This window comes from Triticum urartu, chromosome 6, assembly GCF_003073215.2.
Source record: "Triticum urartu cultivar G1812 chromosome 6, Tu2.1, whole genome shotgun sequence".
In the NCBI taxonomy this organism is placed as follows: Eukaryota; Viridiplantae; Streptophyta; class Magnoliopsida; order Poales; family Poaceae; genus Triticum; species Triticum urartu.
The window spans coordinates 83,805,743-83,827,401 of record NC_053027.1 but is presented as its reverse complement, the minus strand read 5'-3'; the positions used below and the strand labels follow the sequence as shown (position 1 = coordinate 83,827,401).

Sequence of the window (21,659 nt, the reverse complement as noted above, 5' to 3'; positions counted from 1 at the left end):
CTAACCTATGATCTGCATGTAGTGCAAATCAGAATACGACTCTTTCCCTGTTATAAGCTCCCACATGACGATGCCGAACGAGTACACATCCACCTACATGAATCACAACATCAGTAATGAAAATCGGAAGGGGAAAGCCCTTCTTTGATTAAAAAACATGAATCATAATAGATGGAGGTTTTTCAGAGAGGGGAACCACATCACATTTCCAAAGTGAGGAACCAAACAAACCTTCTCTGAAACTTTGCTCCCATCCATGAGCTCGGGTGCCATGCACCCCCCCTGAAACAAATGTTCGACATTTTACCTTTGCGAGGCCCAGATCGCATACCTTGCATATGGGGCGTCGTGGGTGTTGGAAATATGCCCTAGAGGCAATAATAAAATGGTTATTATTATATTTCTTTGTTCATGATAATTGTCTATTGTTCATGCTATAATTGTGTTATGCGGAAATCGTAATACATGTGTAAATACATACACCACAACATGTCCCTAGTAAGCCTCTAGTTGACTAGCTCGTTGATCAATAGATGGTTACGGTTTCCTGACCATGGGCATTGGATGTCATTGATAACGGGATCACATCATTAGGAGAATGATGTGATGGACAAGACCCAATCCTAAGCATAGCTCAAGATCGTGTAGTTCGTCTGCTAAAGCTTTTCTAATGTCAAGTATCTTTTCCTTAGACCATGAGATTGTGCAACTCCCGGGTACCGTAGGAATGCTTTGGGTGTGCCAAACGTCACAACATAACTGGGTGGCTATAAAGGTGCACTACGGGTATCTCCGAAAGTATTTGTTGGATTGGCACGAATCGAGATTGGGATTTGTCACTCTGTATGACGGAGAGGTATCTCTGGGCCCACTTGGTAAGACATCATCGTAATGAGCTCAATGTGACTAAGGGGTTGGTCACGGGATGATGTGTTACGGAATGAGTAAAGTGACTTGCCGGTAACGAGATTGAACGAGGTATTGGGATACCGATGATCAAATCTCGGGCAAGTAACATACCGATTGACAAAGGGAATTGTATACGGGATTGATTGAATCCTCGACATCGTGGTTCATCCGATGAGATCATCGTGGAACATGTGGGAGCCAACATGGGTATCCAGATCCCGCGGTTGTTTATTGGCTAGAGAGATGTCTCGGTCATGTCTGCATGATTCCCGAGCCCGTAGGGTCTACACACTTAAGGTTCGATGACGCTAGGGTTATAGGGAAAGTTTGTAAGTGGTTACCAAATGTTGTTCGGAGTCCCGGATGAGATCCTGGACATAACGAGGAGTTCCAGAATGGTCCGGAGACAAAGATTTATATATGGGAAGTCCTTATTCGGTCGCCGGAAGTGTTCGGGGGTTTATCGGTATTGTACCAGGACCACCGAAAGGGTTCCGGGGGTCCACCGGGAGGGTCCACCTGCCCCGGAGGGCCATATGGGTTGAATATGGAGGGGGAACCAGCCCCTAGGTGGGCTGAGGGCGAAACCCCCTAGGGCCCATGTGGCTAGGGTTTGGGGGAACCCTAAAGGGGGCGCCCCCTTAACTTGGGGGGGGGTGGGGGGCAAGCATCCCCCCCTTGGCTGTTGCCCCCCTCTAGATCCATCTGGAGGGGGGGGGGCTCTCCCTTGCCCCTATAAATAGAGGGGAGGTGGGAGGGCAGCCGCACCACATCCAAGGCACAGCCCTCCCCCTCCTCCCGCAACGCTTGGCGAAGCCCTGCCGGAGTACCACGCTGCTCCAACACCACCATGTCGTCGTGCTGCTGCTGGAGTTGTCTTCCCCAACCTCTCCCTCTCTCCTTGTTGGATCAAGGCGTGGGAGACGTCATCGGGCTGCACGTGTGTTGAACGCGGAGGCGCCGTTGTTCGGCGCTTGGATCGGAATCAACCGCGATCTGAATCGCCACGAGTACGATTCCCTCATCCGTGTTCTTGTAACGCTTCCATTTTGCGATCTTCAAGGGTATGAAGATACACTCCCCTCTCTCTTGTTGCTAGTCTCTCCATAGATTGATCTTGGTGATGCGTAGAAAATTTTAATTCCTGCAACGATCCCCAACAGTGGCATCATGAGTCAGGTCTATGCGTAGTTTCTATGCATGAGTAGAACACAAGTCGTTGTGGGCGTTGATTTTGTCAATTTACTTGTCGTTACTAGTCTTATCTTGATTCGGCGGCATCGTGGGATGAAGCGGCCCGGACCGACCTTACACGTACGCTTACGTGAGACAGGTTCCACCGACTGACATGCACTAGTTGCATAAGGTGGCTAGCGGGTGTCTGTCTCTCCCACTTTAGTCGGATCGGATTCTATGAAAAGGGTCCTTATGAAGGGTAAATAGAAATTGGCATATCACGTTGTGGTTTTGCGTAGGTAAGAAACTTTCTTGCTAGAAACCCATAGCAACCACGTAAAAACATGCAACAACAATTAGAGGACGTCTAACTTGTTTTTGCAGGGTATGCTATGTGATGTGATATGGCCAAAAGAATGTGATGAATGATATATGTGATGTATGAGATTGATCATGTTCTTGTAATAGGAATCACGACTTGCATGTTGATGAGTATGACAACCAGCAGGAGCCATAGGAGTTGTCTAAATTATTTATGACCTGCGTGTCACTGAAAACGCCTTGTAATTACTTTACTTTATTGCTAACCATTAGCCATAGTAGTAGAAGTAATAGTTGGCGAGACAACTTCATGAAGACACGATGATGGAGATCATGGTGTCATGCCGGTAACAGTGATGATCATGGTGCCCCGAAGATGGAGATCAAAAGGAGCAAAATGATATTGGCCATATCATGTCACTATTTGATTGCATGTGATGTTTATCATGTTTTACATCTTATTTGCTTAGAACGACGGTAGCATAAATAAGATGATCCCTCGCAATAATTTCAAGAAAGTGTTCCCCCTAACTGTGCACCGTTGCTAAGGTCCGTTGTTCCGAAGCACCACGTGATGATCAGGTGTGATAGGTTCTAACATTCGCATACAACGGGTGTAAGCTAGATTTACACACGCAATACACTTAGGTTGACTTGATGAGCCTAGCATGTACAGACATGGCCTCGGAACACGGAAGACCGAAAGGTCGAACATGAGTCGTGTAGAAGATACGATCAACATGAAGATGTTCACCGATGATGACTAGTCCGTCACACATGATGATCGGACACGGCCTAGTTGACTCGGATCATGTATCACTTAGATGACTAGAGGGATGTCAATCTGAGTGGGAGTTCATTAAATAATTTGATTAGATGAACTTAATTATCATGAACATAGTCTAGAACTTTGCAATATGTCTTGTAGATCAAATGGCCCATGCTAATGTTGCCCTCAACTTCAACGCGTTCCTAGAGAAAACCAAGCTGAAAGACGATGGCAGCAACTACACGGACTGGGTCCGTAACCTGAGGATTATCCTCATAGCTACCAAGAAAGAATATGTCCTTGAAGCACCGCTAGGTGACGCACCTGTTTTCCCAGCAACTCAAGACGTTATGAACGCATGGCAGTCGCGTAGTGATGATTACTCCCTGGTTCAGTGCGGCATGCTTTACAGCTTAGAACCGGGGCTCCAAAAGCGTTTTGAGGAACACGGAGCATATGAGATGTTCCAAGAGCTGAAAATGGTTTTCCAAGCTCATGCCCGAGTTCAGAGATATGAAGTCTCCGACAAGTTCTACAGTTGTAAGATGGAGGAGAACAGTTCTGTCAGCGAGCACATACTCAAAATGTCTGGGTTGCACAACCGCTTGTCTCAGCTGGGAGTCAATCTCCCGGATGACGCGGTCGTTGACATAATCCTTCAGTCGCTTCCACCTAGCTACAAGAGCTTTGTGATGAACTTCAATATGCAGGGGATGGAAACGACCATCCCTGAGGTATATTCAATGCTGAAATCAGCGGAGGTGGAGATCAAAAAGGAACATCAAGTGTTGATGGTGAATAAAACCACTAAGTTCAAGAAAGGCAAGGGTAAAAAGAACTTTAAGAAGGACGGCAAGGGAGTTGCCACGCCCGGTAAGCAAGCTGCCGGAAAGAAGCCAAAGAATGGACCCAAGCCTGAGACTGAGTGCTTTTATTGCAAGGGAAATGGTCACTGGAAGCGGAACTACCCCAAGTGCTTAGCGGATAAGAAGGCTGGCAATACCAAAGGTATATGTGATATACATGTTATTGATGTGTACCTAACCAGCGCTCGTAGTAGCTCCTGGGTATTAGATACCGGTGCGGTTGCTCATATTTGTAACTCAAAACAGGAGCTGTGGAATAAGCGGAGACTGGCGAAGGACGAGGTGACGATGCGCGTCGGGAATGGTTCCAAGGTCAATGTGATCGCCGTCGGCACGCTACCTCTACATTTACCTACGGGATTAGTTTTAAACCTCAATAATTGTTATTTAGTGCCAGCTTTGAGCATGAACATTGTATATGGATCTCGCTTAATGCGATATGGCTACTCATTTAAATCTGAGAATAATGGTTGTTCTATTTATATGAGAGATATGTTTTATGGTCATGCCCCACTGGTCAATGGTTTATTCTTATTTAATCTCGAACGTAATGGTACACATATTCATAGTGTGAATGCCAAAAGATGTAAGGTTAATAATGATAGTCCCACATACTTGTGGCACTGCCGCCTTGGTCACATTGGTGTCAAATGCATGAAGAAACTCCATGAAGATGGACTTTTGGAGTCTCTTGATTATGAATCATTTGACACATGCGAACCATGCCTCATGGGCAAAATGACCAAGACTCCATTCTCCAGAACAATGGAGCGAGCAACCAACTTATTGGAAATCATACATACTGATGTGTGCGGTTCAATGAGCGTTGAGTCTCGCGGTGGTTATCCTTATGTTCTCACCCTCACTGATGACTTAAGTAGATATATGTATGTCTATTTAATGAAACACAAGTCTGAGACCTTTGAAAAATTCAAGGAATTTCAGAGTGAGGTTGAGAATCAACGTGACAGGAAAATAAAGTTCTTATGATCAGATCATGGGGGAGAATATTTGAGTCACGAATTTGGCACGCACTTAAGGAAATGTGGAATTATTTCACAACTCACGCCGCCTGGAACACCTCAGCATAATGGTGTGTCCGAACATCGCAATCACACTCTATTGGATATGGCGCGATCTATGATATCTCTTACCGGCCTAGGAGTTATTCCCAATGTGTCCGGGCCGATGACTCTCTTCTGTGACAACACTGGAGCCATTGCCCTTGCCAAGGAGCCCAGGTTTCACAACAAGACCAGGCATATCAAGCGTCGCTTCAACTCCATTCGTGAAAATATTCAAAATGGAGACATAGATATTTGTAAAGTGCATACGGACCTGAATGTCGCAGATCCGTTGACTAAACCTCTTCCACGAGCAAAACATGATCAACACCAGAACTCTATGGGTGTTCGATTCATCACAATGTAACTAGATTATTGACTCTAGTGCAAGTGGAGACTGTTGGAAATATGCCCTAGAGGCAATAATAAAATGGTTATTATTATATTTCCTTGTTCATGATAATTGTCTATTATTCATGCTATAATTGTGTTATCCGGAAATCGTAATACATGTGTGAATACATAGACCACAACATGTCCCTAGTAAGCCTCTAGTTGACTAGCTCGTTGATCAATAGATGGTTACGGTTTCCTGACCATGGGCATTGGATGTAATTGATAACGGGATCACATCATTAGGAGAATGATGTGATGGACAAGAACCAATCCTAAGCATAGCGCAAGATCGTGTAGTTCGTCTGCTAAAGCTTTTCTAATGTCAAGTATCTTTTCCTAAGACCATGAGATTGTGCAACTCCCGGATACCGTAGGAATGCATCGGGTGTGCCAAACGTCACAACGTAACTGGGTGGCTATAAAGGTGCACTACGGGTATCTCCGAAAGTATTTGTTGGGTTGGCACGAATCGAGACTGGGATTTGTCACTCCGTATGACAGAGAGGTATCTCTGGGCCACTCGGTAAGACATCATCGTAATGAGCTCAATGTGACTAAGGGGTTGGTCATGGGATGATGTGTGATACGTCCATTTTGCATCATGCTTTTATATCGATATTTATTACATTATGGGCTGTTATTACACATTATGTCACAATATTTATGCCTATTCTCTCTCATTTTACAAGGTTTACATAAAGAGGGAGAATGCCGGCAGCTGGGATTCTGGGATGGAAAAGGAGCAAATATTAGAGACCTATTCTGCACAGCTCCAAAAGTCCTGAAACTTCATGGAAGTCATTTTCAGAATATATAAAAAATACTGAGCGCAAGAAGTTCCGAAGGGGGGCCACACCCTGCCCACGAGGGTGGGGGGCACGTCCTACCCCCCTGGGCGCGCCCCCCTACCTCGTGGGCCCCCTGGTGGCCCTCCGATGTCCATCTTCTGCTATATGGAGTCTTTCGATGAGGACAAAAATCATAAGCCAGCTTTCCGGACGAGACTCCGCCGCCACGAGGCGGAACCTTGGCGGAATCAATTTAGGGCTCCGGCGAAACTGTTCTGTCGGGGAAACTTCCCTCCGGGAGGGGGAAATCATCGCCATCGTCATCACCAACGACCCTCTCATCGGGAGGGGTTCAATCTCCATCAACATATTCACCAGCACCATCTCCTCTCAAACCCTAGTTCATCTCTTGTATCCAATTCTTCTCTCCAAGTCTGGGATTGGTACCTGTGGGTTGCTAGTAGTGTTGATTACTCCTTGTAGTTGATGCTAGTTGGTTTATTTGGTGGAAGATCATATGTTCAGATCCTATATGCATATTAATACCCCTCTGATTATGAACATGAATATGCTTTGTGAGTAGTTACGTTTGTTCCTGAGGACATGGGAGAAGTCTTGCTATTAGTAGTCATGTGAATTTGGTATTCGTTCGATATTTTGATGAGATGTATGTTGTCTCTCCTCTAGTGGTGTTATGTGAACTTCGACTACATGACACTTCACCATTATTTGGGCCTAGAGGAAGGCATTGGGAAGTAATAAGTAGATGATGGGTTGCTAGAGTGACAGAAGCTTAAACCCTAGTTTATGTGTTGCTTCGTAAGGGGCTAATTTGGATCCACATGTTTCATGCTATGGTTAGGTTTACCTTAATACTTTTGTTGTAGTTGCGGATGCTTGCAATAGAGGTTAATCATAAGTGGGATACTTGTCCAAGTAAGAGCAGTACCCAAGCACCGGTCCACCACATATCAAATTATCAAAGTACCGAACGCGAATCATATGATCGTGATGAAACCTAGCTTGACGATAATTCCCATGTGTCCTCGAGAGCGCTTTCTCTGTATAAGAGTTTGTCCAGGCTTGTCCTTTGCTACAAAAAGGATTGGGCCACCTTGCTGCACTTTATTTACTTTTGTTATTTGTTGCTCGTTACAAATTACCTCATCACAAAAATATCTGTTACCTATAATTTTAGTGCTTGCAGAGAATACCTTGCCGAAAACCGCTTATCATTTCCTTCTGCTCCTCGTTGGGTTCGACACTCTTACTTATCGAAAGGACTATGATAGATCCACTGTACTTGTGGGTCATCAAGACTCTTTTCTGGCGCCGTTGCCGGGGAGTGAAGCGCCTTTGATAGGTGGAATTTAGTAAGGAAAAATTTATATAGTGTGATGAAATTTACTGTCACTTGTTGCTATGGAAAGTAATCCTCTGAGGGGCTTGTTCGGGGTATCTTCACCCCGACCAGAAGAGCAAAGAGTTGCTCCTCAACCTACTGAACCTACTGAAAATGAAAATGTCTATTTTGAGATTCCTTCGGGTATGATAGAAAAACTGCTAGCTAATCCTTTTGCAGGAGACGGAACAATGCATCCTGATGAGCACCTAATATATGTGGATGAAGTTTGTGGATTATTTAAGCTTGCAGGTGTGCCCGATGATGTTATTAAGAAGAAGGTCTTCCCTTTATCTTTGAAGGGAGATGCATTGGCATGGTATAGGCTATGTGATGATATGGGATCATGGAACTACAAACGATTGAAATTGGAATTTCATCAGAAGTTTTATCCTATGCATCTTGTTCATCGTGATCGTAATTACATATATAATTTTTGGCCTCGCGAAGGAGAAAGCATCACTCCGAAGCTTATGGAGGACACCACGCTGGAGATAGATATTGCAATCCGGTTTTTATTGGCCTACTCTCTTTAAGGATGCCCGTAAGTTTGTTGTATCTTGTGATGAATGTTAAGGATTTGGTAATATTAGTAGACGTCAAGAAAGGCCTATGAATTATTCACTTGTTATTGAACCATTTGATGTTTGGGGCTTTGATTATATGGGACCTTTTCCTGCCTCCAATGGATACACACATATTTTAGTTGCTGTTGATTACGTTACTAAGTGGGTAGAAGCTATTCCAACTAGTAGTGCTGATCATAACACCTCTATTAAGATGCTTAAAAAGTTGTTTTTCCGAGGTTTGGAGTCCCTAGATATTTAATGACTGATGGTGGTTCACATTTTATTCATGGTGCTTTTCGTAAGATGCTTGCTAAGTATGATGTTAATCATAGAATTGCATCTCCTTATCACCCACAGTCTAGTGGTCAAGTAGAATTGAGTAATAGAGAACTCAAATTAATTTTGCAAAATACTGTTAATAGATCTAGAAAGAATTGGTCCAAGAAACTTGATGATGCATTATGGGCCTATAGAACTGCATATAAAAATCCTATGGGTATGTCTCCGTATAAAATGGTTTATGGAAAAGCATGTCACTTACCTCTCGAACTAGAACATAAGGCTTATTGGGCTATTAAAGAACTCAATTATGATTTCAAAATTGCCGGTGGGAAGATGTTATTTGACATTAGCTCACTCGATGAATGGAGAACCCAAGCCTATGAGAATGCCAAATTGTTTAAAGAAAAAGTTAAAAGATGGCATGACAAAAGAATACAAAAGCGTGAGTTTAATGTAGGTGATTATGTATTGCTATACAACTCTCATTTAAGATTTTTTGCAGGAAAACTTCTCTCTAAATGGGAAGGTCCTTACGTTATCGAGGAGGTCTATCATTCCGGTGCCATAAAAATCAACAACTTCGAAGGCACAAATCCAAAGGTGGTGAATGGTCAAAGAATTAAACATTATATCCCAGGTAATCCTATAAATGTTGAAACCAATGTTATTGAAACCGTAACCCCAGAGGAATACATAAGGGACACTTTCCGGAACGTTTCAGACTCCAAAAAGGAATAGGTATGTGGTACGGTAAGTAAACCGACTCCAAAACAGTTCTAATGGCAATTTTCTTCCGTTTTGGAATATTTAGAAAAATAGAAAAATAAGAAGCAGTCCGGGAAGGACACGAGGGTTCCACGAGGGTGGAGGGCGCGCCCTACCCCCCTGGGTGCGCCCCCTACCTCGTGGGCACCTCGTGTGCTCTCCGGACTCCGTTTTCTTGCACGATATCTATTTTGGTCGGTAAAAATTCATTATATAATCTCCCGGAGGTTTTGACTCCTGTATCACGCAAAAATCTCCTGTCTTTGTTTCGAGCTGTCCTGTTGCAGATTAGAGCAACATGTCATCCCAGGATTCGGAAGGAGAAAGCTATGTGGCTGACTACCTTGCAAATCCTAAGGTCTATGGGGATGTGGAGCATGGTGGTTGGACTATGGAAGAAGAAGAGGACTATGAACCCAAGGGAAGGGAGGAGACGAGCTCAAAAGAAGATGAAGTCACATTACCTCAACCTGGGGACATGCATGTGGAGTTCAAAAAATCAAGCCTCCCAGATAGAGTAAAGAAACCTAAGATCAAGTTTATCCATTTTCGCCTCTTGCAGGAAAACAAGCAGGAACTATGCAAAAAGATACTGAGCATGGAGCAGGAGATCGAGGACCTAAGGGACCAAAATTTTGTCCTCAAGCGCAAATTAAGGAAGAAGCCTACGCCATCAACAAAACCATCACCTTCTTCACCCAAAGAAGAACTGAGTATCTGGTATGGGCACTCCCCTTGGCAACTGCCAAGCTTGGGGGAGGTGCCCCGGTATCGTATCACCATCACTTTTATCTTTACCGCTTTTCTTAGTTTGATCCTTTTGATAATATTTTGATCTAGTAGAATAAAAGTTCTTAGTTTGATCTAGTTGTGAGTTTTGCTTTATGATCCTTCTATGTAATCGAGTCCATGAGCTATATATAATAAAGATTAGTGTTGAGTCCAGGGCTTGATTATCTTGCTATGATCTTGAGGGAATAAAAGAAAAGAGAAAGAATAAAAAGGAAATAAAAGAGATCATATGGATCTTATGGAGAGTAATGAGCTCACATATAAAAAGTATGATGAATAAAAGTTGTTGAGAGTTGACAAACATAGTTTTGGTCATCGTTGCAATTAATAGGAACTAATAAAGAAAGAGAGGTCTTCACATATAAATATACTATCTTGTACATCTTTTATAATTGTGAGCACTCATTAAAATATGACATGCTAAATAGTTGACGTTGGACAAGGAAGACAACATAATGGGTTATGTTCTCTTGCATCTGAGATAAATTATATTGTCTTGGATCATCCAACATGATTGAGCTTGCCTTTCCCCCTCATGCTAGCCAAATTCTTTGCACTAAGTAGAGATACTACTTGTGCTTCCAAACACCCTTAAACCAGTTTTGCCATGAGAGTCCACCATACCTACCTATGAATTGAGTAAGATCCTCCAAGTAAGTTGTCATCAGTGCAAGCAATAAAAATTGCTCTCTAAATATGTATGACTTATTAGTGTGGGAGAAAATAAGCTTTATACGATCGTGTGATATGGAAGAAATAAAAGCGACGGACTGCATAATAAAGGTCCATATCACAAGTGGCAATATAAAGTGATGTTCTTTCGCATTAAGATTTTGTGCATCCAACCATAAAAGCACATGACAACCTCTGCTTCCCTCTGCGAAGGGCCTATCATTTACTTTTATATCCTATCTATAAAAAGAGTCATGGTTATCTTCACCCCTCCTTTTTACATTTTATCTTTTGGCCAGCACAATATGTTGGAAAGATCCTGGTATATATGGCTAATTGGATGTGAGTTTTCATGAACCATTATTGTTGACATTACCCTTGAGGTAAAACGTTGGGAGGCAAAATTATAAGCCCCCATATTTCTTTGTGTCCGATTAAAACTCCATACCCATAAGTATTGCGTGAGTGTCAGCAATTGTGAAAGACTATATGATAGTTGAGTATGTGGACTTGCTGAAAAGCTCTTATATTGACTCTTTCCTATGTTATGATAAATTGCAATTGCTCCAATGATTGAGATTATAGTTTGTTAGTTTTCAATGAAGTTTATGATTCATACTTGAAATTGTGATTGAATTGTTACTCTAGAATAAGAGATCACATGACAAGAATTATATAAGTTGCTGTTCTAAGAATGATCATGATGCCCTCATGTCCGTATTTTATTTTTATCGACACCTCTATCTCTAAGCATGTGGACATATTTTTCGATTTCGGCTTTCGCTTGAGGACAAGCGAGGTCTAAGCTTGGGGGAGTTGATACGTCCATTTTGCATCATGCTTTTATATCGATATTTATTGCATTATGGGTTGTTATTACACATTATGTCACAATATGTATGCCTATTCTCTCTTATTTTACAAGGTTTACATAAAGAGGGAGAATGCCGACAGCTGGGATTCTGGGCTGGAAAAGGAGCAAATATTAGAGACCTATTCTGCACAGCTCCAAAAGTCCTGAAACTTCACGGAAGTCATTTTCAGAATATATAAAAAATACTGAGCGCAAGAAGTTCCGAAGGGGGGCCACACCCTGCCCACGAGGGTGGGGGCGCGCCCTACCCCATGGGCGTGCCCCCTACCTCGTGGGCCCCCTGGTGGCCCTCCGATGTCCATCTTCTGCTATATGGAGTCTTTCGATGAGGAAAAAAATCATAAGCCATCTTTTCGGACGAGACTCCGCCGCCACGAGGCGGAACCTTGGCGAAATCAATTTAGGGCTCCGGCGGAGCTGTTCTGCTGGGGAAACTTCCCTCCGGGAGGGGGAAATCATCGCCATCGTCATCACCAACGATCCTCTCATCGGGAGGGGGTCAATCTCCATCAACATCTTCACCAGCACCATCTCCTCTCAAACCCTAGTTCGTCTCTTGTATCCAATTCTTGTCTCCAAGTGTGGGATTGGTACCTATGGGTTGCTAGTAGTGTTGATTACTCCTTGTAGTTGATGCTAGTTGGTTTATTTGGTGGAAGATCATATGTTCAGATCCTTGCTACCTCTTGAGCACCGCATTGGTTTTCCCCGAAGAGGAAGGGATGATGCAGCAAAGTAGCGTAAGTATTTCCCTCGGTTTTTGAGAACCAAGGTATCAATCCAGTAGGAGGCTACGCGCGAGTCCCTCATACCTGCACAAAACAAATAAATCCTCACAACCAACGCAAATAGGGGTTGTCAATCCCTATAAGGCCACTTACGAGAGTGAGATTTGATAGATATGATAAGATAATATTTTTTGTATTTTTATGATAAAGATGCAAAGTAAAATAAAGGCAAAGTAAATAGCAAAGGAAATAACTAAGTAGTAGGAGATTAATATGATAAAGATAGACCCGGGGGCCATAGGTTTCACTAGTGGCTTCTCTCGAGAGCATAAGTATTCTACGGTGGGTGAACAAATTACTGTTGAGCAAGTGACAGAATTGAGCATAGTTATGAGAATATCTAGGTATGATCATGTATATAGGCATCACGTCCGAGACAAGTAGACCGACTCCTGCCTGCATCTACTTCTATTACTCCCCTCATCGCCCGCTATCCAGCATGCATCTAGAGTATTAAGTTAAAAACAAGTAACGCCTTAAGCAAGATGACATGATGTAGAGGGATAGACTCATGCAATATGAAGAAAACCCCATCTTGTTATCCTCGATGGCAACAATACAATGCGTGCCTTGCTGCCCCTACTGTCACTGGGAAAGGACACCGCAAGATTGAACCCAAAGCTAAGCACTTCTCCCATTACAAGAAAGATCAATCTAGTAGGCTAAACCAAACTGATAATTCGAAGAGACTTGCAAAGATAACCAATCATACATAAAAGAATTCAGAGAAGATTCAAATATTATTCATAGATAGACTTGATCATAAACCCACAATTCATCGGTCTCAACAAACACACTGCAAAAAGGAGATTACATCGAATAGTTCTCCACAAGAGAGGGGGAGAACATTGTATTGAGATCCAAAAAGAGAGAAGAAGCCATCTAGCTACTAACTATGGACCCGTAGGTCTGAGGTAAACTACTCACACTTCATCGGAGGGGCTATGGTGTTGATGTAGAAGCCCTCCGTGATGATGCCCCCTCCGGCGGAGCTTCGGAATAGGCCCCAAGATGGGATCTCGTGGATACAGAAAGTTGCGGCAGTGGAATTGGGGTTTTGGCTCCGTATCTGATCGTTTGGGGGTACGTAGGTATATATAGGAGGAAGGAGTACGTCAGTGGAGCAACAGGGGGCCCACGAGGGTGGAGGGCGCGCCTGGGGGGGGGGGGGTAGGCGCGCCCCCTACCTCATGGCCTCCTCTTTTCTTTCTTGACGTAGGGTCCAAGTCTCCCTGGTCTTGTTCGTTGAGAAAATCACGTCCCCGAAGGTTTCATTCCGTTTGGACTCCATTTGATATTCCTTTTCTTCGAAACCCTAAAACAGGCAAAAAACAACAATTCTGGGCTGGGCCTCCGGTTAATAGGTTAGTCCCAAAAATAATATAAAAGTGGATAATAAAGCCCAATAATGTCCAAAATAGTAGATAATATAGCATGGAGCAATCAAAAATTATAGATACGTTGGAGACGTATCAAGCATCCCCAAGCTTAATTCCTACTCGTCCTCGAGTAGGTAAATGATAAAAACAGAATTTTTGATGCGGAGTGCTACTTGGCATAATTTTAATGTAATTCTTCTTAATTGTGGTATGAATATTCAGATCCGAAAGATTCAAGACAAAAGTTCATATTGACATAAAAATAATAATATTTCAAGCATACTAACAAAGCAATTATGTCTTCTCAAAATAACATGGCTAAAGAAAGTTATCCCTACAAAATCATATGGTCTGGCTATGCTCTATCTTCACCACACAAAATATTTAAATCATGCACAACCCCGATGATAAGCCAAGCAATTGTTTCATACTTTTGACATTCTCAAAACCTTTTCAATCTTCACGCAATACATGAGCGTGAGCCATGGATACAGCACTATAGGTGGAATAGAGTGGTGGTTGTGGAGAAGACAAAAAGGGAGAAGATAGTCTCACATCAACTAGGCGTATCAACGGGCTATGGAGATGCCCATCAATAGATATCAATGTGAGTGAGTAGGGATTGCCATGCAACAGATGCACTAGAGCTATGAGTATATGAAAGCTCAAAAAGAAACTAAGTGGGTGTGCATCCAACTTGCTTGCTCATGAAGACCTAGGGCATTTGGAGGAAGCCCATCATTGGAATATACAAGCCAAGTTCTATAATGAAAGATTCCCACTAGTATATGAAAGTGATAACATGTGAGACTCTCTACTATGAAGATCATGGTGCTACTTTGAAGCACAAGTGTGGTAAAAGGATAGTAACATTGTCCCTTCTCGCTTTTTCTCTCATTTTTTTATTTTTTTATTTGGGCCTTTTCTCTTTTTTTTATGGCCTCTTTTCTTTCTCTTTTTTTATTTTTCATCCGGAGTCTCATCCCGACTTGTGGGGGAATCATAGTCTCCATCATCCTTTCCTCACTGGGACAATGCTCTAATAATGATGATCATCACACTTTTATTTTTCTTACAACTCAACATTTACAACTCGATACTTAGAACAAAATATGACTCTATGTGAATGCCTCCAGCGGTGTACCAGGATATGCAATGATGCATGAGTGACATGTATGAAAGAATTATGAATGGTGGCTTTGCCACAAATACGATGTCAACTACATGATCATGCTAAGCAATATGACAATGATGGAGTGTGTCATAATAAACGGAAAGGTGGAAAGTTGCATGGCAATATATCTCGGAATGGCTATGGAAATGCCATAATAGGTAGGTATGGTGGCTGTTTTGAGGAAGGTATATGGTGGGTGTATGATACCGACGAAAGGTGCGCGGTATTAGAGAGGCTAGCAGAAGTGGAAGGGTGAGAGTGCGTATAATCCATGGACTCAACATTAGTCATAAAGAACTCATATAATTATTGCAAAAATCTACAAGTTATCAAAGCAAAGTATTACGTGCATGCTCCTAGGGGGATAGATTGGTAGGAAAAGACCATCGCTCGTCCCTGACCGCCACTCATAAGGAAGACAATCAATAAATAAATCATGCTCCGACTTCTTCACATAACGGTTCACCATACGTGCATGCTACAGGAATCACAAACTTCAGCACAAGTATTTCTCAAATTCACAACGACTCAACTAGCATGACTTTAATATCACCATCTTTATATCTCAAAACAATTATCAAGTATCAAACTTATCATAGTATTCAACACATTCATAAGAAAGTTTTATTATTAATCTTATATAACTTATCATAGTATTACCAAGCATATTAGGATTTTAAGCAAATTACCATGCTATTAAGACTCTCAAAATAATCTAAGTGAAGCATGAGAGATCAATAGTTTCTATAAAACAAATCCACCACCGTGATCTAAAATATATAAGTGAAGTACTAGAGAAAAATTATATAACTCAAAAAGATATAAGCGAAGCACATAGAGTATTCTAACAAATTCCAAATCATGTATGGCTCTCTCAAAAGGTGTGTACAGCAAGGATGATTGTGGTAAACTAACAAGCAAAGACTCAAATAATACAAGACGCTCCAAGCAAAACACATATCATGTGGCGAATAAAAATATAGCTCCAAGTAAAGTTACCGATAGAAGTAGACGAAAGAGGGGATGCCTTCCGGGGCATCCCCAAGCTTTGGCTTTTAGGTGTCCTTAGATTATCTTGGCGGTGCCATGGGTGATGAAGCTATGTACCTAGGGTAGGGTCATGGACCTGTCCCAGCTGCCCTACCCAAGGACATCTCAAGAAGAAATCACCTTTCAATCGACTTGGAGGTGTTCCACTCGGCAGACTCGAAGACACTCGACCAAGAAGCAATCACTCCACCAAGATCCAACCACTCAACGGCCAGGAGACCTAAAGGCACTCCGCATGCTAACGGTCGGTTATTAAGTAGCTTTTATGGTCATCATAGCACTTTATTAGAGGCGTTACCAGTAACGCCCGACCTTAATGTATTTAAAACCCTGCACAACTGAGGGCCGGAGTGGTCCGGCGAACTCTATATAAGCCACCCCCTCCTAAGTGTAAAGGGTTCGCACCCCTGTAATTCATACACGCATAATCCAGTCGACCGCCTCCGGGCTCTGAGACGTAGGGCTATTACTTCCTCCGAGAAGGGCCTGAACTCGTAAACCTCATGTGCTTACAACTTCTCCATAGCTAAGATCTTGCCTCTCCATACCTACCCCCCTACATTACTGTCAGACTTAGAACCACGACAGTTGGCGCCCACCGTGGGGCAGGTGTTTTAGCGATTTGTTGGAGGAGTTGCGATCTTTTTCGATCCAAATCATCATGGTTTCTGGCGGAGTTTTGGTGGAGGGCCGCGAGATCCGTCTCGGCGCGCTCACGTTCATCGCCGACGACTCCACTTGTCTTCAGGAGGCTCCGCTCGACGTGGACACACTCCCTGTCCGCGGGGCAACGCACTTTCGCGCGTGTGTCCGCGGCGTCCTCTTGCGGCAACCGTCGACCCACTATCGGTCGGTTCCTGTGTTGTCCTCCCTTCCTGTTTCCCGCCGGCGCAAGCGCTCCGGTCGGTCGAGACTTCAGCGGTGGGTGAGACATGCGGTGGCACGCCAGTCGGCCACCCCTCAAGTCGCGGCGACCGAGCCCGACGAATCCCTCTACGGCCTGTTCGACTGGCTCCGCGGAGATCGCATCTGAGTGCGACAGCAGTGATCCGGCGGCGAAGGTTCTGATGGTCGATGGACCGCCCAGTCCTCCCGGTTTTCCCCGCACCGACGGAGGCGTGGGTGGAGGCGACCCATCGCGTCCCCATGAGGAATATCTCCCCGAGCCTCTCACGTCACTGCAGAAAGAAGAACTTCATCGCCGAAACATGGATGCACTGCACACTCCTATTGTTGGAGAAACCCCCGAGGCTCGCGCCTTGGAGGACGCGCGCCTGGCAAACTTGGCCGAGCGCACTCGACTGGAGAACCTCCAGCGAGCACTCGACGAGCGTGCACGACAACGGGTTCCAGAATCCAGTCGGCGGCAGCTCTTTCCGCCCCCACAGGTATATCGAACTCCAATTCAGAATTTAGCAGCTGCAGCCCGTATAGCAGAGTCGATTCAGCCTTCCCAGTCGGAGGCCAGCAGAGGCTTGTTGCAGATCAGAGCGTTACTCCGGGCAGTAGGAGACCAGAACTCTGCTGTTTCTCAGTCGCGGAACAGGATTCATAGCAGATCCATTGCTACAGACACAATCCAGTCGGCTCATAGCCCAAGATCGCCCCCGAGGCGTGAGGGACGTGGGGACTGACGTAATCAGTACGGGAGCCGTGAGCAGTATGATCACCGATTCGATCGTGACGATCGACGTCGAGTGCCCACCCCTCCCCCGAGGAGCGGGTCGTATGTGCCTCGACAGCAGGATGACAGGCGCCCTCATAGTGTTGGGCGAAGGATTCCAGTCGACCCCAGGGAACCAGGCTTTGATGCGAGATCCGTTCTCGTTCAAGGTTTGGTCGACAGGAACAGAGCTCGCCGAGAAGGTCACGACAGAGATGCACCTACCAGCAGCAGAGTACATGTTTCAGGGCCAGAGTGCTTTAGTAGAGCCATCAGGGCCGCTGAGATTCCTCCCAACTTCAGGTTGGCGACTAGAGTCAGTAAGTTCACTGGTGAGTCCAAGCCTGATACTTTGCTTGAAGACTACCGAGTGGCCGTCCAGATTGGCGGTGGCAATGATGAAGTGGCCATGAAGCACCTGCCTCTCATGTTGGAGGGCTCGGCCAGAGCGTGGCTGAATCAGTTAGCACCCAGTAGCATTTACACTTGGGAAGATCTCGCCCGAGTGTTTGTCGCCACATTTGAAGGAACATGCAAGCGACCGGCAGGGCTGACGGAACTGCGGTCTTGCGTGCAGAAGCCGAATGAAACTTTGAGGGATTACATCCAGAGATGGATCACGTTACATCACACGGTAGAGAATGTGCCTGACCACCAAGCAGTCTGTTCCTTCAAAGAAGGCGTCAAGTACAGAGAACTGAATCTGAAATTCGGTCGAACCGGAGACATGTCTCTGAATCGGATGATGGAGATTGCCACCAAGTACGCCAATGGTGAAGATGAGGATCGACTCAGGAGTGGCAAGCTCAAGCCAGTCGCTCAAGAAACCGAAGGAAATTCCAATCGGAAACAGAAGCGGAAAGCCGAGCCAACTGCTCCTGGGGAAGCGTTGGCTGTAACTCAAGGAAAGTTTAAGGGGAAACCCAAAGGACCTTGGAACCCCAAGAAAGTTAAAGACCAAGACGGAAATGATGTGTTGGATTTGCCATGTCACATCCACACCAAGAAAGATGAAGAGGGTAAGTTCATTTACCCGAAACATACCACTCGACAGTGTCGGCTCTTGATCCAGCAGTTCCAGGGCAAGCAGCCCAAAGATAAGGAAAAGGAGTCAGACAAAGTCGAGGACAAGGAAGACAGCGATGATGGGTACCCCCAGGTCAATTCCACCCTGATGATTTTTGCTGATGTTGAAAGCAAAAGTCGACTGGAAGTTATCAACCGTGAGGTGAATATGGTTGCTCCGGCAACACCCAGTTATCTGAAGTGGTCTCAGACTTCCATCACATTCGACCAGCCCGATCACCCAACGCACATTGCCACCCCTGGAGGCAAGCTTTGGTGGTCGACCCAGTTGTTGAAGGCACTCGACTGACCAAAGTCTTGATGGATGGTGGCAGTGGTTTGAACATACTGTATGCTGAGACGTTGAAAGGGATGGGCATTCCGATGTCCAGACTCAGTGCCAGCAACATGAGTTTTCATGGAGTCATTCCTGGAAAGAAGGCTGAGTCACTCGGCCAGATTGCTCTTGATGTGGTTTTCGGTGATTCCTAGAATTACCGCAAAGAAAAGTTGACGTTTGAAGTTGTAGATTTCCAGAGTGCGTATCATGCTATTTTGGGCAGGCCGGCTTATGCACGCTTCATGGCTCGACCATGTTATGTGTATCTCAAATTAAAGATGCCTGGCCCCAAAGGTGTGATCACTGTTACAGGCAATCGGAAGAAAGCAGAAGAGTGTTTTCAGAAAGGTTCAAAGATCGCTGATGCTCAAATGGTAGTGGTGGAGCTGCAGGAATACCAGAAGACTGCAGACCCGAGTGATTTGTTGCGAGCCAAGAAGCCCGCTACAGAATCAGCTTTTCAGTCGTCTGGCGAAACGAAACCGGCTCACATCCACCCGACCGATCCCAGTGCTGCTCCGACTCATATCTCAACAACACTCGACTCCAAATAGGAAGAAGCGCTCATCCAGTTCCTCCGTGAGAACTGGGACATTTTCGCATGGAAGCCTTCTGACATGCCGGGTGTTCCCAGGGAGCTGGTTGAGCACCACCTAAGAGTCGACTCAAAAGTAAAACCTGTCAAAGAACATCTTCGACGGTCCGCCGTCCAGGAGAGAAAGGCTATTGGCGAGGAGGTGGCTCGGCTCTTAGCAGCAGAGTTCATCCGAGAGATCTACCACTCCGAGTGGCTCGCCAACGTTGTCATGGTCCCCAAGAAGGACAAGTCACTTCGCATGTGCATTGACTTTAAACATATCCCGAAAGATCATTTTCCTCTCCCCGCATCGACCAGATAGTCGACTCGACTGCGGGATGTGAGCGACTGTCTTTTTTAGACGCCTATTCCGGGTACCATCAGATCCGTCTGTATGGACCTGACGAGATCAAAACAGCTTTCATCACTCCATTCGGGTGCTTCTGTTATGTTACCATGCCGTTCGGCCTCAAGAATGCCGGAGCCACATTCATGAGGATGATTCAGAAGTGTTTGCTCACTCAAATCAGTCGGAATGTGGAAGCATACATGGATGATATTGTGGTCAAGTTACGGAAGGGTTCCGACCTGCTGACTGACCTTGCTGAAACCTTTGCCAACCTCAGGAGGTATGATATCAAGCTTAATCCATCAAAGTGCACATTTGGAGTTCCTGGCGGAAAGTTACTCTGTTTTCTCGTTTCCGAACGGGGAATCGACGCCAATCCAGAAAAAGTCGGTACTATACTCCGAATGAAAAATCCTGTGCGAGTGCACGACGTCCAGAAGCTTACTGGTTGCTTGGCCGCTTTAAGTTGATTCATATCTCATCTCGGTGAAAAGGCATTACCTCTTTACCAATTGATGAAGAAGTCCGACAAGTTCGAGTGGACTCCTGAAGCTGATGCAACGTTTGCAGAGCTCAAAGCTCTGCTCTCCACCCAGCCGGTGCTTGCTGCCCCAATCAGCAAGGAGCCTTGTATATTATATTTCTGAAGTTTTGACCCCATCGAAGCAAAGATATCCTCATTATCAGAAGCTTGTATATGGGATTTATATGACCACAAAGAAGGTTGCTCACTACTTCTCTGATCATTCCATTACAGTCGTCAGCGATGCTCCATTGTCAGAGATCCTGCATAACAGAGATGCAACTGGTCGAGTGGCAAAATGGGCGATTGAACTCCTTCCTCTAGATATCAAGTTTGAGACAAAGAAAGCTATCAAGTCCCAGGCAATAGCAGATTTCATCGCCGAGTGGATTGAACAGCAACTGCCGACTCAGGTTCACTCGGAGCATTGGACCATGTTCTTCGACGGTTCCAAAATGCTGAATGGTTCCGGTGCCGGGGTGGTGTTGGTCTCCCCCCGAGGAGATAAGCTCAGATATGTTCTTCAAATCCACTTTGATTCCTCCAATAACGAGGTAGAATATGAAGCACTTTTATATGGGTTGCGCATGGCCATTTCACTCGGCGTCCGTCGCCTCATGGTCTATGGCGACTCAGATTTGGTGGTTAATCAGGTGATGAAGGAGTGGGACGTCAGGAGTCCAGCCATGACTAGTTATTGCAATGCAGTGAGAAAGCTGGAGAAGAAATTCGAGGGGTTAGAACTTCATCACATACCCCGACTGAAAAATCAAGCAGCCGATGATTTGGCGAAAATAGGTTCCAAAAGAGAAGCCATTCCCAGCAATGTGTTTTTGGAACACATCCACACACCATCAGTTCAGGAGGATCCCTTCACTGAAGAAGCCCCGCAGCCAAAAAGTGCCATGGATCCGACTGAAGTTGAAGTTCCAGCTGTGGTCGACCTGGTCATGGAAGTCTTGGTCATCACTCCCGACTGGACAATACCGTACATCGCGTACATCCTAAGGAAAGAACTCCCAGAGGACGAAGAAGAGGCTCGACAGATCGTCCGTCGATCCAAGGCCTTTATAGTCATAAAGGGACAGTTGTATAAAGAAAGCGCG

The 21,659-nt window shown here is 44.9% G+C and overlaps 1 pseudogene; it reads right to left on the bottom strand.

The window, feature by feature from the left end:
- The window catches only part of LOC125516588, a 36,430-nt pseudogene continuing 14,771 nt past the window's right edge, over positions 1-21,659 (bottom strand).